Source organism: Gallus gallus, chromosome 1 (genome assembly GCF_016699485.2).
Source record: "Gallus gallus isolate bGalGal1 chromosome 1, bGalGal1.mat.broiler.GRCg7b, whole genome shotgun sequence".
NCBI classification, from domain to species: domain Eukaryota; kingdom Metazoa; phylum Chordata; class Aves; order Galliformes; family Phasianidae; genus Gallus; species Gallus gallus.
Window position 1 is genome coordinate 149,174,674 of NC_052532.1, and position 14,248 is coordinate 149,188,921.

General features: G+C 36.8%; 1 long non-coding RNA gene across 1 annotated transcript; it reads right to left on the bottom strand.

Annotated features, from left to right (window-relative positions):
• Positions 1-4,936: 4,936 nt before the first annotated feature.
• Positions 4,937-13,106, bottom strand: LOC121107795. Its single transcript, XR_005842209.1, has 3 exons — positions 12,850-13,106; positions 11,856-11,983; positions 4,937-5,077 (listed from the first exon to the last, which is right to left on the bottom strand). It is a non-coding gene; the product is annotated as an uncharacterized LOC121107795 (long non-coding RNA).
• Positions 13,107-14,248: the final 1,142 nt, after the last annotated feature.

A 14,248-nucleotide genomic window follows, 5' to 3' on the forward strand; every position in this document is an offset into this window, starting at 1 on the left:
CTCTTCTAAACTTGGAGAACTATTAAAACACACCAGTACTGTGTAGCCCATTTCTTGGGAGATGCAAATATATCCATCATACAAAAGAAGGGGATATCACGAGATACTGTCATGGTTTTATGATTTTTGGTTATCACTATTCCACATCACAACATCATGCAGTAAAGAGCAAATGCTTTAGTTCCGGGTACCTGTCTGGAAGAGAAGAAGAACTACGGTCCCCAAGAGCCTTTTCGAGCACTGTTATCATTCCTGCCCAAGAGAACAGATATAAGGGTGCAGGTCATCTGACTTGGCCCTCTTCTCGTCTCGCCATGTTCCCTGTCAGATCGGCTCGCTACTGCTACTCCCGACTGCACGCAAGGCTTCAGTACTAGCGTAAGGCCTTTGGCTCTCGGACAATCTTTCTCTCAATTACTTTTGATTTATATTGTACTACAGTGTGTTATCTTACATTCCTGTTGCCTTTCGCAGGCAACCGTGATGTTCGTTGCTTTGGGGAACCTGCGGCTTGGCCATATACCGAGGTGACACCAATATGATGAGCGGTAAAATGGCATCTATTCACTACTAAACACAACTTATATACATTTTTACCTACAAAACTGTGCTGTCATGTCCCACTCTGATTGGTTCATACCAGATAACCTTGTGCCTTATTTGGCCGTCTCCACATTCTTTTCTCATTCTTCTTCTTCTCCTGTTTTCTCTGCATCAAGGTCAGCACGATAGCACTGTCTCTCTATGCTTAGGGAGAGGCCTGTCCCGTACATCCCGTGCCCCCGCAAGACGCCTACTACAACACATTCCAGTACTATATTTAGTAAATTCAAATTTACACTCAAACATTCGGTGTACTGATATGAATTTATCTGAGATTTGTTAGGCTTTTTTTTTTCTTTTTTCTTTTTTTTTTTAATTCAGAAGGGATAGTAGAAAGTCACACTTGATAATGTCATTCAATATCTTTAAAAAATGTAAATGGCTATTTCTTTCTTTAAGCGTTCCTGATGATGGGTTTACATTCAGTACTGTTAAATTACTGTACATTTTGGGAAAAGTATTTTTCTTTATTTTACTAGTAAATGAGAAAGCTTTGAAAAATGTCACAAGGGAAAAAAAAGAAATCCTAGTTTTTCAAGAGCAATATTTTGAAGGAAAATCAAAAAGGAGTAAATAAAGGAAATTATTTTTTTTTCCTTTGTGATAATACATCCATAGATGCACATATTTAATTGGCATAGTAAGAGGACCTCCTGAAATCTCTATCTCGTGTATAGAACTATTTAAATTCTCAGTTAATTATATTGAGCACATGAAATCAAAGAAATAAGCACTGCCTGTTTAGGTACACCACTGCTCTGAGGAGAGAGACTGACTTCCGTCTCGGGATGGACTGCAGTGTTTCAGCCTCTCTGGACTACTCTCCCATCTCAGGATAAGCCAGCATTTTGTTCTTCTCTTGCTTTACACATGCACGGAGTTGGGACAATTAGGTGCTCCCTGTCTGTAACTATCCAGTACCTGGATCTCTGGCTGCCTGGACTGTAACCTGATATTGACAGTACCAGATCTGTACAACCTGGGAAGTACTGGAATTGTGTGATTGGTGGACAGTTCCAGAATTACCTCAATTGAACTGTGGCCAGAATGGAAAGTTACTGAGTGAGGACAATCATCCCATGGTCTTGTAAATACTGGTCCTAACTAAAGAACCCCTTGAACTCTCTAGGATCACAGTGGGCTGTAAACCTTGTTCTTCCCCTGAGCCAGGACACCTCTCAGGGTACCCCTGAGCTGAGACATCTCTCAGAGCAGATTCTTCAAGGATCAAAGCTCATCTGCTGAAAATTGTTGATGAGGAAGAAGGGTGAGTAATATATCAAGGGAAAATTCTTTGGGTGCACAACTAAGTTTACAAGCTTCTCACTATTCTGCACTAAAGTCTTGTGTAAATCCTGCCATTTTCAAATCTTTAAGTCACTGTTTTGATTGTAACAAATTCTGTTAAATCATTGTTTTAAATTGGCTGATGATTAGGTGCTGATTAAGCACTGTTTATATGTCAAATCTTATCATATAAAATCTTGTGATTTACTGTAGAAGTATTAATAAATCCCAATTTGCTGCTAAATCAAACTTGTATAGAAATGTGTTTGCAGCAAAAATAAAGTTTATTTTAAGCATGAATCAGACATTTCAATGATTTTTTTGGGGTTTTGGTATGTGCCTAGAATAAGTTAAATAAAATACGTTGCTGGATCAAGAACTTCAGTGAGCATTTCTGAAATATGATACCAATTGAATTCAGTTTCAATGTTTCTAATCTGAATGGAAGTGGAGTACATTTTTGGTCCACTTAGTGTAAGTTACATGGCTAATTCATATTCAAATATATGGAATTATATATATATATATATTTTTTTTTTTTAAAGAGCTTCTAAAATTCTTATAAAGACTTTGGACCGTATTCATTAGCAACTACTTCACTGTTGTTACCCAATGTACTTTGAATTTGTTTCCATAACAACAGTATATTATTCTTCTTCTCTGAAGCTAAATGGATGTCAAATTCCTGTACAAGGTTTGGGAGGGCAAGGAGGAGGGGTGCAGAAGGGGAGAAATAGTTAGTGTTAGGTGGTCTTGCTATGACAATTATGAAAGAATGGGGGGGGGAAATATAGGAAGCATGGCTATCAAATGCAGATCAAATGAGAAGAGCTTGTGTATCTGAATATTTTGATTCTGTACTTGTTTAAAATGAGTTCTTTACAGTTACTGGTACTGTCACTTGATGACAAGCTGTTAAATTATATCTATAACGGTAGAAGATGACTGTGCTTGATTGCTTGGTACTAGCAATAGCTAGTACACCACAGATATACCTTTCAGGAGTATTTTTGGTTTCCTTCCTTGCTTATGTGATCATTGTAATTGTAATTTACTTCATTCTTTCATGAGCTGAATCCAGCCATGATTTAGTCTCCTAAAAGTAATGTAGAAGAAGCAAATGAGTCAGTAGATTCTACACAAGATGGAGAACAAATAAATTTGGTATTAGCCAGAATTCACATTAGCATCAAAAACAATAGCATGCACCCACCCACCCACACACCCACACACACACATACACATACACACAGAGGAAAAAAACAAAAACAAAAACAAAAACAAAAACAAAAAACCTTTAAAAACATATGAATGAGGGGAAATAATTGACTTCATTATTTTGTTGTGGTAACTTGTGCAAGTGTTGTGGAAGACCTTTGCCTGCCCATCCCAATTAAATTAGGTGTCATATGGAATATTTTGTGTATGGATCAACAGCAGAGACTTCATTGGTTTTCCATGGTAGACAAATGAATATCAATTAAAAAGGAGAAAACAAAGTTCTCCACTCTCCAGAGGCCTTGATGAGCTTCTAGAGTTTGAATATTATTCTCATAGAATTTCTGTCTGATTTGTCTTTAGTATACTCTTCATGGTTCTAGGTAGCTAATCTTCCTACTAGGGATGTACAACTTTGTACATGTACATGTAAACTTCAGTCATGTTAAACTCTGTTATATTTCAAATTATGCTGCCACATCTTTATAACAGGAAAACCATTAAGTTAATGCAAAAATATATAGAATTTACTAGGAAAATAGTTTAAAATAAATATATTCCTTACAAGTAGCATAGATTATGAAATCACATAATATGATAGGTCCCAGTTGCAGCTTTGAAGGTACAATTTTAAGTGTGCAAATTAACAGTATTTTCTTCATGAATTTTCAGAGAAAATTTCAAAAGGAAAATTTATTTCTCAAGACAAATTAATGACTTACAAATAAAAAACAATCTGGGTTAAAAAACATATATATCTAACACTCAAATTCAGATACAGAAAGGCTTATCTTCCTCTAAGCAGGGAATTGGGACATCTTTTAATGAGTTTATTGCTTAAATGTCTGTGGTTAATATCAGACATAGAAATATTAACTATATTCCTTATATAAAAAGTATAAATAGCATCAGAAAAGAATTTATTACTCAGATTTCCGTTCTTCTGACTATTTAGTGACACTGTAATTTTTTTGTGCTTGTTAGGTCTTGTCTGGACACAACAATAGAAGTACCAAAAACAAAGTAGGACCGCGTATCCAGTTCTAGGATTGCAGTGTTGTGAACTGTACTGTTAACAGGTCACCAAAACTGACAGCTTATGATTCTGATCTCTTTTCCTCACTGAAAATCTTATATACCAAATACTTTACAGGAGGTGTTTTAGAATCTTCTCAGACCATGTTTTTTTATTTTTTTTAAGTTGGTTCATCTAGATATAAATGCCTATATGCAGACATATATTTTGTGTCTTGATCTCTAGATTAATCCCATCCATCATATCTTTTATCCTTATTTCCTTCAGATTAAGAGAATAAATTTTCAACTGGGACAGATGGTTTATCATTATGCATTATACCTGCGCATAGAACTTGCAAAAAAAATCCATGGAGATTTTATATAGACATCCCACAATAATGCTACGGGAGCCCCAGATAACCAATGAGAAGCAGAACAAGCACTCACACTACTGGTGAAAGAAATGGATGTAAATAAGAACCTACATGATAGGAAAGAGTATAACTAATTTTTAGACTTCTGACCATATGAACAAAATAATTGGTTTCAAGAAAATAATTCTGATATCCGAGACACTTCAAAGATTTACCGCTAATTCATCAACTCCACTGTGCAACTACTGTTTAGCTGTAACAGGGTACATAATTTTAATATATATATATATTTAAAGTGCTTAAATAATTCGCAACATGAGCCTTCCAGACCTGTGGTATAGTGTAGGCAACAGAAAGATCAGAGAACTGAATAAAATTCTGAGCACTCTCAAGATTCTCTTACCTAATAACCTAGTCTATAAAAAAGGTTACCTGTGGATGTTTCTTCATTTTTATGAATTGGCAGCAGTTCAAGAGAGGTGATTCTTTCTGTTCAGCACTGGTGGGACGATGCTGTGTACATTTCTGGACTTTCCAGTATACGAGATGAAAGTCTGAGAGAGCTGGGACTTTTCAGCCTAGAGAAAGCACACAAGGGATCCCATCAGACTCAGTAAATACCTAAAGGGAAGGTACAAAGAGGATGGAGCTAGGCTCTTTTCAGTAGTTCCCAGTGGCAGGACAAAAAGCAATGGAAACAAACTGTAACAGAAGAGGTTCCATCTGAACATAAGGAAGCACTTATTTAATTATGTGCATGATGAGCACTGGCACAGGTTGCCCAGGTTGCGAAGTTTTCTACCTCAGAGATACTCAAAAGCTATCTGGACGTGGTGCTGGGGAAACTGCTCTAGGTGGTCCTGTTTGAGCAGGGAGTTTAAACTAGACAACCTCCAGAGGTTCCTTCCAACCTTAACATTTCTGTGATGCTATAAATACTTCCCTTGTGTTTGTGCTACTTCAGGATATTCTGCCAATAATCTGTCACTGCAGCTACTGGCAGTGGGTGGAATTTATTGTGTTTGATTTACATACAGCAAACTTCCCAATAATTAGGTGTAGCATCACCTCTCCATTCAGACCATACAGTAAGCAGCTTCCACATATATAATGATTCTAACTGCTTTTAGCAGGTCTCAAGTCCCAAGTTGTGACTTCTGGAGAAAAAAGGTGAAAGAGGACAATGCAGATGAAATTTTCCATTCTGGGAGCAGGAACAAATGAATTTTGAGAAAGAGGCTGTCAGCCCTAATAAACAATTTGAGATTAAAATGGTGCTAATGAAATCAAAAATATGTCTAGTCTTTAGCATTCATTTACCAAAAGCTATAGAAATAGAAATCATTTGAATGAAAAAAATGACATGGTTCTTAGTGTTAAAATTAAACACAGTAAACCATGCTTAACCAGCTTTAATCTGAATTGCATAGAATAGAATAGAATGCATAGCATCAGAAAAGCATGTCAGTAATCCAACACTGAGGAAAAAATGCTCTGACTTACACCAGTGGGACTCTAAATGACATACTTTGGATATTCAGTTACAGCTAATGACAGGAAAGAGAAAAGGACCAAGGTTTGCTTTGTTGTGATCCACTGTTGCTTCACACATTCACAAGCACACTATACCAGAAGTGAAGCTCACGACAGTTGTTGGTATGAAGCATACATCTTAAGTGCAGAGTCAGCTAAATGCTACACTACTGAAGTTTCCCATTGCAAAACACATTTCCAAAGGTTCCTGGGTGCACAGCTTCAGCCCTGGTAATACATCTAGGGGAACCATTATACCATATACATGTATGGTATATATATATAGATATACTAATATATCTAGATATACTAATATATCTAGGAGAACCAGCAACAAATCTGAGTGCATAGAAAGTACACAGCAAGGCAAATTAGCACCACAACAAAGACCTGCTGTATGCTGCAGCTCTGGTACAGATGGACTCTGAGGAATTTGGGAGTGCCAGCACTGCAGATCAACTACAGGTGTGGTTCACATATCAGCAAATGCCATGGACTGCATAAAGAAAAGAGTACTACTATTACAGTGATTAGTAGAGAGGGAGGGAATGATCAGCTTTTAGCCTAGAACTACTCCTGTTAGCACATCTATCACTCTCCATTTTTATTTGTAAACTGAACTTAAATATTTCTGCTAATATTTTGTAATTCTGTCTTCTTGTTTTCCTTTTTTTTTTTTTTTTTTTGCTTTAGTTGAGTGTTTTTTCACACAATTGACTCCTTTTCCCAGCCTTGAAACTATTCTTTTTAATACAACTTTTCAATTCAACAGCTTTATGCCTGTACTGTAGATCTGTGCACCAGTTCATCTGGAGAAACATTAAAATTATAATCAGGATCTATTTTCTTCAGAAGCTTCCTGGGAGCATTGAGACTGACAGGTCTGAGGTGTATACCTCAAAGAAAGTAGCAATACATTCTACAACTATTTCTTCCTCATGCTTCATTATTGGTGGAAATTGTTAGCCTTAGTTCTTCCCTGGGCTGAGCATTTTTAAGGATCTCCTATGTCAACTAGAAAGTAAAAGGATATCAAAATAATACAATCGTACAAGTTTTGCTAATAGTATAATCCCAATAAATTTTGATAAATCGTATATATTCCAGTGCTGTGTGTCCTTGTTTCTCAAAATCTCTAACCAAGAAGGTTTAAATACATTAGGATATATATTCAGCATGAGAGGTACTGGAATTCATACAGAAGTTTTCATGAAAAGGACTTAAAACTAAAACAAAAATTGCTTTTTACTGAAGCAGTTTATGTCTTCTGCTGCATACATTACTGACATCATGCCTTCCATTTACTGCAATCAACAACACACTTTAATGGAAGCTGAGATCAAAATTCCATGATGAAACTAAAAGAATTCAAGATACTACACAGTAGCTTTTCTTCAACAATAAAAATAATTATCTCCAGTCCCTTCTCTTACAATGGTTTCTCATTATACAAATTTATTATTGTTTTTAAGTAGCCAACATTCATTACAGTTTTTGATCTTAACAGAAATTTATTTGCTCTAGCCATGAAGGACTTAAATTTCCTGTCCATTTCTAAAATGAATGACATATTGTTATGGTTTCTAAAGCAAAACAATGACATATTTATAGTGCTTTTCTTCCTTCCTGTATTGTTAGTAAAGTGGTCCTTTTTGATTGTCCCAAAAAGTTTTCTAAGTAACATCAGACACTTTTCCTCTGCAAGATTTTAAAGGTGTTTATATTCAGCAGAAGTGTTTCTCACTCCACCTCTGTCTCTCCACAAGATTCATAAATATGGGCTGTCAGTATTTATTTATTGCTTCAGGTTATTTTCCCCAGGACTTTACAGTATATACTACACACATTTAATTCATTTTTTTGTTCAGTTTGAGCTTAACTCATTCATGGTTGTACATTTCACTTACTGCTATACTTCTGCATTATCAGCAACGTGCCATTTTTATCATGCTGAGGTTCTTATAAATAATTTTTAACTTTATCATGTAACTTACAGCTTTGACAAAAATAGTTAATTGCCCTGCTTTCTTTTTAATGGATTTGGAGGTAATTTGAATGTATAATATTTTTACTTAGAGTCTGCTTATTTTCAGTCAATAAATACATAAGAAATAACATAACCTTGAGACATATTCTTGGAATAACCATGAGATTTTCAAATTGTATTAATAAAATTAAGCAATATAGATTTCAGATTGATACTGACCAAAATGTGAAAAAAATTGTCAAGGAATTTGGATTCAGAATTTTTTAGAACTAATGGCATTTGCATCTGGATTGTGAGAATTTGCCCAAAATTTGAATTGTGTACATTTGCACCATTAATTAGTTTGAGGTAGTATGGCTTTATGAATATAGTTCAGATTTAACTTTGTTAAAATTAAATGTGCTTGAACTTTTTAATTAATGCCTTCTGAGATTCCACAACTTCATTTCAGTTCTTTCAAACTATAAGCGCATACAAAGCTTTTACATTATAAACTAATGTAATTGGTTTTCCTTCATGAGCTGTTCTATATTTCAGAGCTAATTAGTGCTACTACTGTACATGCTGTTTCACTTGTTCTGTTTTCTGATTTGCATGAGAGGGTGCATCATATATTGATGGAACTACTCTAAACAGCTTCCAGAGAGGCTCCTTCCTATGTAACGTACTTCACATAGCATTATAAATGCTAATGCATTCTCACTGGAATGGGGGAGGATAAAATATTAGTCAAAAAAGTTGGTGGATTAAACAGATGTGCCCCATGAGAATTTATTAAATGTGCAGAAAAAAAGAAATCCTCTGAAAAAATCAATCTAGTTTGTTTTGATCAGGTCATAAGCTGTCTTTGACTTCATGGAGATGTTTTGTTATGCAAATTCAGTAAAGACTGGGGATGGGGGAGGGGAGCTATCTTTTCATGCAATAAAGTTGACTCTGGAGAGCAGAATCAATTATTTTATTATTATTGAAGAGAACTAACCTATCTTGCCTTTTGCAGAATGAAAGGTAATTCTTATTTTATCTGAAATGATGTTTCAGAATACCCCTGTAATTATTTGAGATATTATATTTTTAAGTAAAAGTGATGAAGATATTTATTTGCTCTCAGAAATTCTTTGAAGTCTGTTCTCTACACTTTATTTTTTTTTAAATACACCTCCAAACCTCATTTAATTTAAGAGAGATTATTTAAACATGTCTTTAAATATTAGACAACTGAGTACAGACCTCTGATTACACATTTTTTACAATCTTCATTTTTGAGATAATAATAATTAAAAAAAAGCTTTTTAAACTATAAATTGCTAAAAGAGTAAATATTTAAAAGTCTTTATCACGACTTGGACCCAGCACTGATTTTTCTTAATTCTTCCACTCAGGATTTATTTCTTTTCAACTAGAATTTTGAGAGCTTTTCTAAGGCTGTAAAATTATCAATAGTGTACTATAGTTAGATCAAAAAAAAAAAAAAAAAGGCTTTTTTTAGGTGTTTGAACCATAAATATCTATAGTGAAGGAAATTGTAAGTTATATTATAGCAATTTCCTTTGAAAAACACACTTATAGTAATGAAAGCACAGAATCACAGAACAATTGAGGTTAGAAGGGACTTTTGTAGGTCATCTTGGCCATTCTATTTGCTGAAGCAGGGTCATTCAAAGAAGGATGCCCTGGACAATGTCCAGATGGCTTTTGAATATCAAGGAGGGAAACTCTGCTACTTATCATTCAGCCTGTGTCAATGCACTTCATGAAACTCCTGATTTGCTTTTGTTCTGTTTTGTCCTGTTTTGTCCTGGGACTGTCCTGTCCCTACAATGTATATGGAGGTGGTGTAAGTCTCTCATGAGTACCAGGACCTTCAAAAATGAGACTATGTCAATGGTTTAAGGACTGGTCCAGCCCAGTTCTGTGACTAATGGGGCGGAGGGATTTCACAAAATCCATGCCTCCAGGAAGGGAAAATGGGGACCCCAAAATAATCAAAAACAGCGGCAACGATCTGAGGAGAAACAAACTAATTTACTAAATATAGTACTGAAATGTAAGATAACACACTATAGTACAATATAAATCAAAAGTAATTGGGAGAAAGATTGTCCGAGAGCCAAAGACCTTATGCTAGTACTGAAGCCTTGTGTGCAGTCGGGAGCAGCAGTAGTGAGCCGATCTGACAGGGAACATGGCGAGACGAGAAGAGGGGCAAGTCAGATGACCTGCGCCCTTAAATCTGTTCCCTTGAGCAGGAATGGTAACAGTGCTCAAAAAGGCTCTTGGGGACCATAGTTCTTCTTCTCTTCCAGACAGGTACCCAGAACTAAAGCATTTGCTCTTTAGCTCCCAGTACTCTGCATGATGTTGTGATGTGGAATACTGATAACCAAAAATCATAAAACCATGACAGACTATGGTTTCTGTCTGGAGATGGACTTCATCTATTTGTTCTTCCCCTGAAGGAGACACCTACCAAAAGTACACGGTAGTAGCCTACTGTTATCAGTGTTCATTATCTGCTTATCTGGATAACTGTGTATACTGAAAGATACTTTAGTTTTATGTTCTAAAATGTACAATAAGAGTATTGTTTTAATTTTTAGAACCTGAGCTTTCATTAATATAATTTTATGCATACTTTTCAACTTTTATTCAATGAATTGATTGATACATGAGTCTCTATTCATTTCTTCTTTTTGCTAGTACTCCTAAACAAGCAAATTGATCCTTCTTGCCAGACAACCTTATTAAATGCTTTTTGCTTTCTGGAACTGTAAGACATTTGATCATAAAATGAAAACACTGGCATGTAGCTGGCATTGTTCTTTCTAGTTTAGTTGGCTTTTGTACAACATTCACATTAGCTCTGTGCCTCCAACCTCAAACTGAATAGTATACAAAATGCATGATGCATGGGAGGAAGTTTGAGAGAAAACTGCTAAGTGAATATTGTCCTTTCATGTCCTCTATTGAGTAAATGTGTAAGTTGGATTCAGGATAGAATATTCTCAAGGCAAAATGAACTGTAGTCTTTTAAATTCATTTTTTTAGGGCAAATTCAAGATGTTGATACAGTTCAATTGCTTTTTGAACATCTTAGACTAGCTATAGTACCGGTTACTATAATAAACAGTCATTACTAACACTAATTAGAAAAACAAAGAGTAATTCTGAGGTATAAGCACACATGCACATACATTTAAAAAAAAAATCTTCAGAAGGAAAAATGCAATTTATATACAATTTTGTTTCAGAACTTATTTTAAACTTTGTCTCTCCGGCCTCATGGATAAGTAAGCATGGCCTGTTAGACTGTTGTCATTCATGGTTATAAATATATATAACAGCTTTTTAAGAGTCTTTTCTTTCTTTCTTTCTTTTTTTTTTTTCCTTAAGATATTCACAATCTTACTAAAAAGTAATCACTGGTTATTAATTTCTGTTTGAATGTCTTGATTCAGTTTAGTGCATTTAGCTCATTTGTTTCTGTAATTACCACCTTTTTCTAAATACATGCTTAGAAACGTATACCACAGATGATTCATTCTCTAAAAAGGATACATGTCAATATACTGCCTGAAATGTGTTTTCCTTCTCTTCTTCTGGGATGATCTAACTACTGTTATTATATGATGCTCGACATAAAATAACTGAAAGGAAGGCAGAGTGATCCGGCTTTACTTCCAGTGAGTTCTTTTGTTAATAGCTTACAATGAGAATTCAGTATGTCCCCTTTTCATTTGTTCCAAGCTTTACATTTATTGTTCTCCACTGAAAAATCCAGTCAGACTGTCTTGCCTGAGTAGAGATTTGCTGTTACAATACTGTATTAAGCTTACACGACAAGCCTTTGGAGATGTGAGGAGATGCCATAGACTTCTTCATGCTGGACAAAGGTGCTTCCAACCACCTCCAATGGCCTCACCATAAAACAGGGCTGAGCCCCACAGCAAAGATGGTGGTGCATCTGACACATGTAGTTAAGGTGAAAAATGCAACACAGCGGTTGTGAGAAGGAGAAAAAAAAATGGTAAGAAACAACCCTGCAGACACCAAAGTTACCTAAGAATGGGTAGAAGGTGCCAGACCAGCAGAGATTCCCCTGCAGCTTGTGAATAGGATCATACCAGAGCAGACACTCACACTGCATACCATGGGGAGGAGCCCATGCTGCAGCAGGTGGATATGACCTGAAAGAAGCTGCAGCTCATACACAGGAACCCACACAGGTATGAGTTGTATGGCAGCAACTGCAGCCCATGGGGCTGTGCATGACTGGAGCAGTCAGGGTATGAGGAACTGTTGCCTGCAGAGGACCCACGGTAGAGCAGAGAAAGAACATGATGATGGAGTGGCAGAGGTATTGTGCACTGACTAAAACCCCATAATTCCCCATCACTCTGTGCTGCTCTGGGGAGGTAGAGGAGCTGGATGAGAAAGAGTGAAGATGAGCCTGTAAAAAGTGGGGTAAGGCAGAACTATTTTAGTTTTGTCTTTTTCTCAGCATCCTACTTTATTTTCAATTGGTAGTAAATTAAATGAATCTTCTCCAAGTAAAGTCTGTTTTGTCCATCATGGCAATTAGCAAGTGACCTTCCTGTCTTTATTTTTGTCTGTGAGTTTTAAAATCTTATTTCCCCATCCAGACCTGCTGAGAAGAGGCAGTGAGAAAGTTGAGTTGGGTGATCTTCTGATAGCCAGACAAGGTCAACCCACCACAAATATATCCCTCTTACATAATGAAGTATTGCCCAATACCAAATGATAGTTCTTTGGAGTAGTAATAATATTCAAAATTACAATTACAAATACAATTTGATGCAGCCAGGATACAGTTGGCTTTTTGGGCTGTGAGGGTACATTGCAGGCTCATGTCCAGCTTCCCATCCATCAGTACCCCCAGGACTTTTTAGGCAGGGCTGTGCTCAATCCTTTCCTCCCCACAGCTTGTATTAGTAATGGGGCTTGCCTGAACCCAGGTGCAAGATCTTGCATTTGGATTTGTTAAACCTCATGAGGTTCACTGGGGTTCACTACTCTAGCCTGTCTGGGTCCCCCTGGATGGCATCCCATCCCTCTGGTGTGTTGACCACATTCCACAGCTTTGTGTCATCAGCAAACTTGCTGAGGGTGCACTCAACCCCATTGTTGATGTCACTGATGAAGATCAGCACTGACCCCTGGGAGACAACACTTGTCACCAATCTCCACCAACACACTGAGCCACTGACTGCCACTCTCTAAACTCAATCCTGCAGCCTGTTCTTTGTCCATCAAACAGTTCATTCATCAAATCCATATCTTTCCAATTTGGAGAGAAGGATGTGGTGGGGTACCACGTCAAAGGCCTTACTGAAGTCCAAATAGATGTCATCAGTGTCTCTTCCTTTGTTCATTGATGCAGTGATACCATCACAGAGGGCCACTAGGTTGGACAAACAGGATTTTCCCTTGGTGAAGTCATGCTTGTTCTCCCATATCCCCTCTCTGCCTTCATGTGCCTTAGCATAGTTTCCAGGAGGATCTGTTCCATGATCTTCCCTGGCACAGAGGTGAGACTGACAGGTTGGTATCTCCCAGGGTCATCCTTCTTACTTTTTTTTTTTTTTAAAAGGGTATGATGTTACAATTTTTCCAGTCACCAGGGACTTCACCTGAGTGCCACAACTTTTCAAATACATCAGCCAATTCCCTTAGGATGCTGGAATGTATCACATCAGGACTCATAGACTTGTGAATGTTCAGGTTCCTCAGTCACAAATATGATATTTCTTTAAGAGGGTGGGGCATTACTTCCCTTACCTCTCCTACCAAACCAAATGAATGAGGGCTGTGTGGCAAGCATTTATCAAAGACAGATACAAAAAATTTGTTAAGTACCTCAAATTTCCCCATTTCCCCTCCTTACTGAAGCTACAACTTTGAAGAACTCTGCAGAGTTTATGAACTCTGTAGACACTCCTGAACAACTAAAGTCTCACTTGGAGCTAGGCATGCTCAGGCAGAAAAGGCAGGACTCCTCATACAGTTTTTCAGACAATATAACACTAATAAGAGTGTCAGAATAATCATAAAATCTCTCAGATTGGAAAAGACCTTCAAGTTCGAGTCCAACCAAGACCTAACTGGTTGACCCTAAGTCAAACAACACTCTGCTAAATCATGTCCCTGAGCACCACACCCAAATGGTTTTTAAACACATCCAGGGATGATGACTTAACCACTTCCCTGG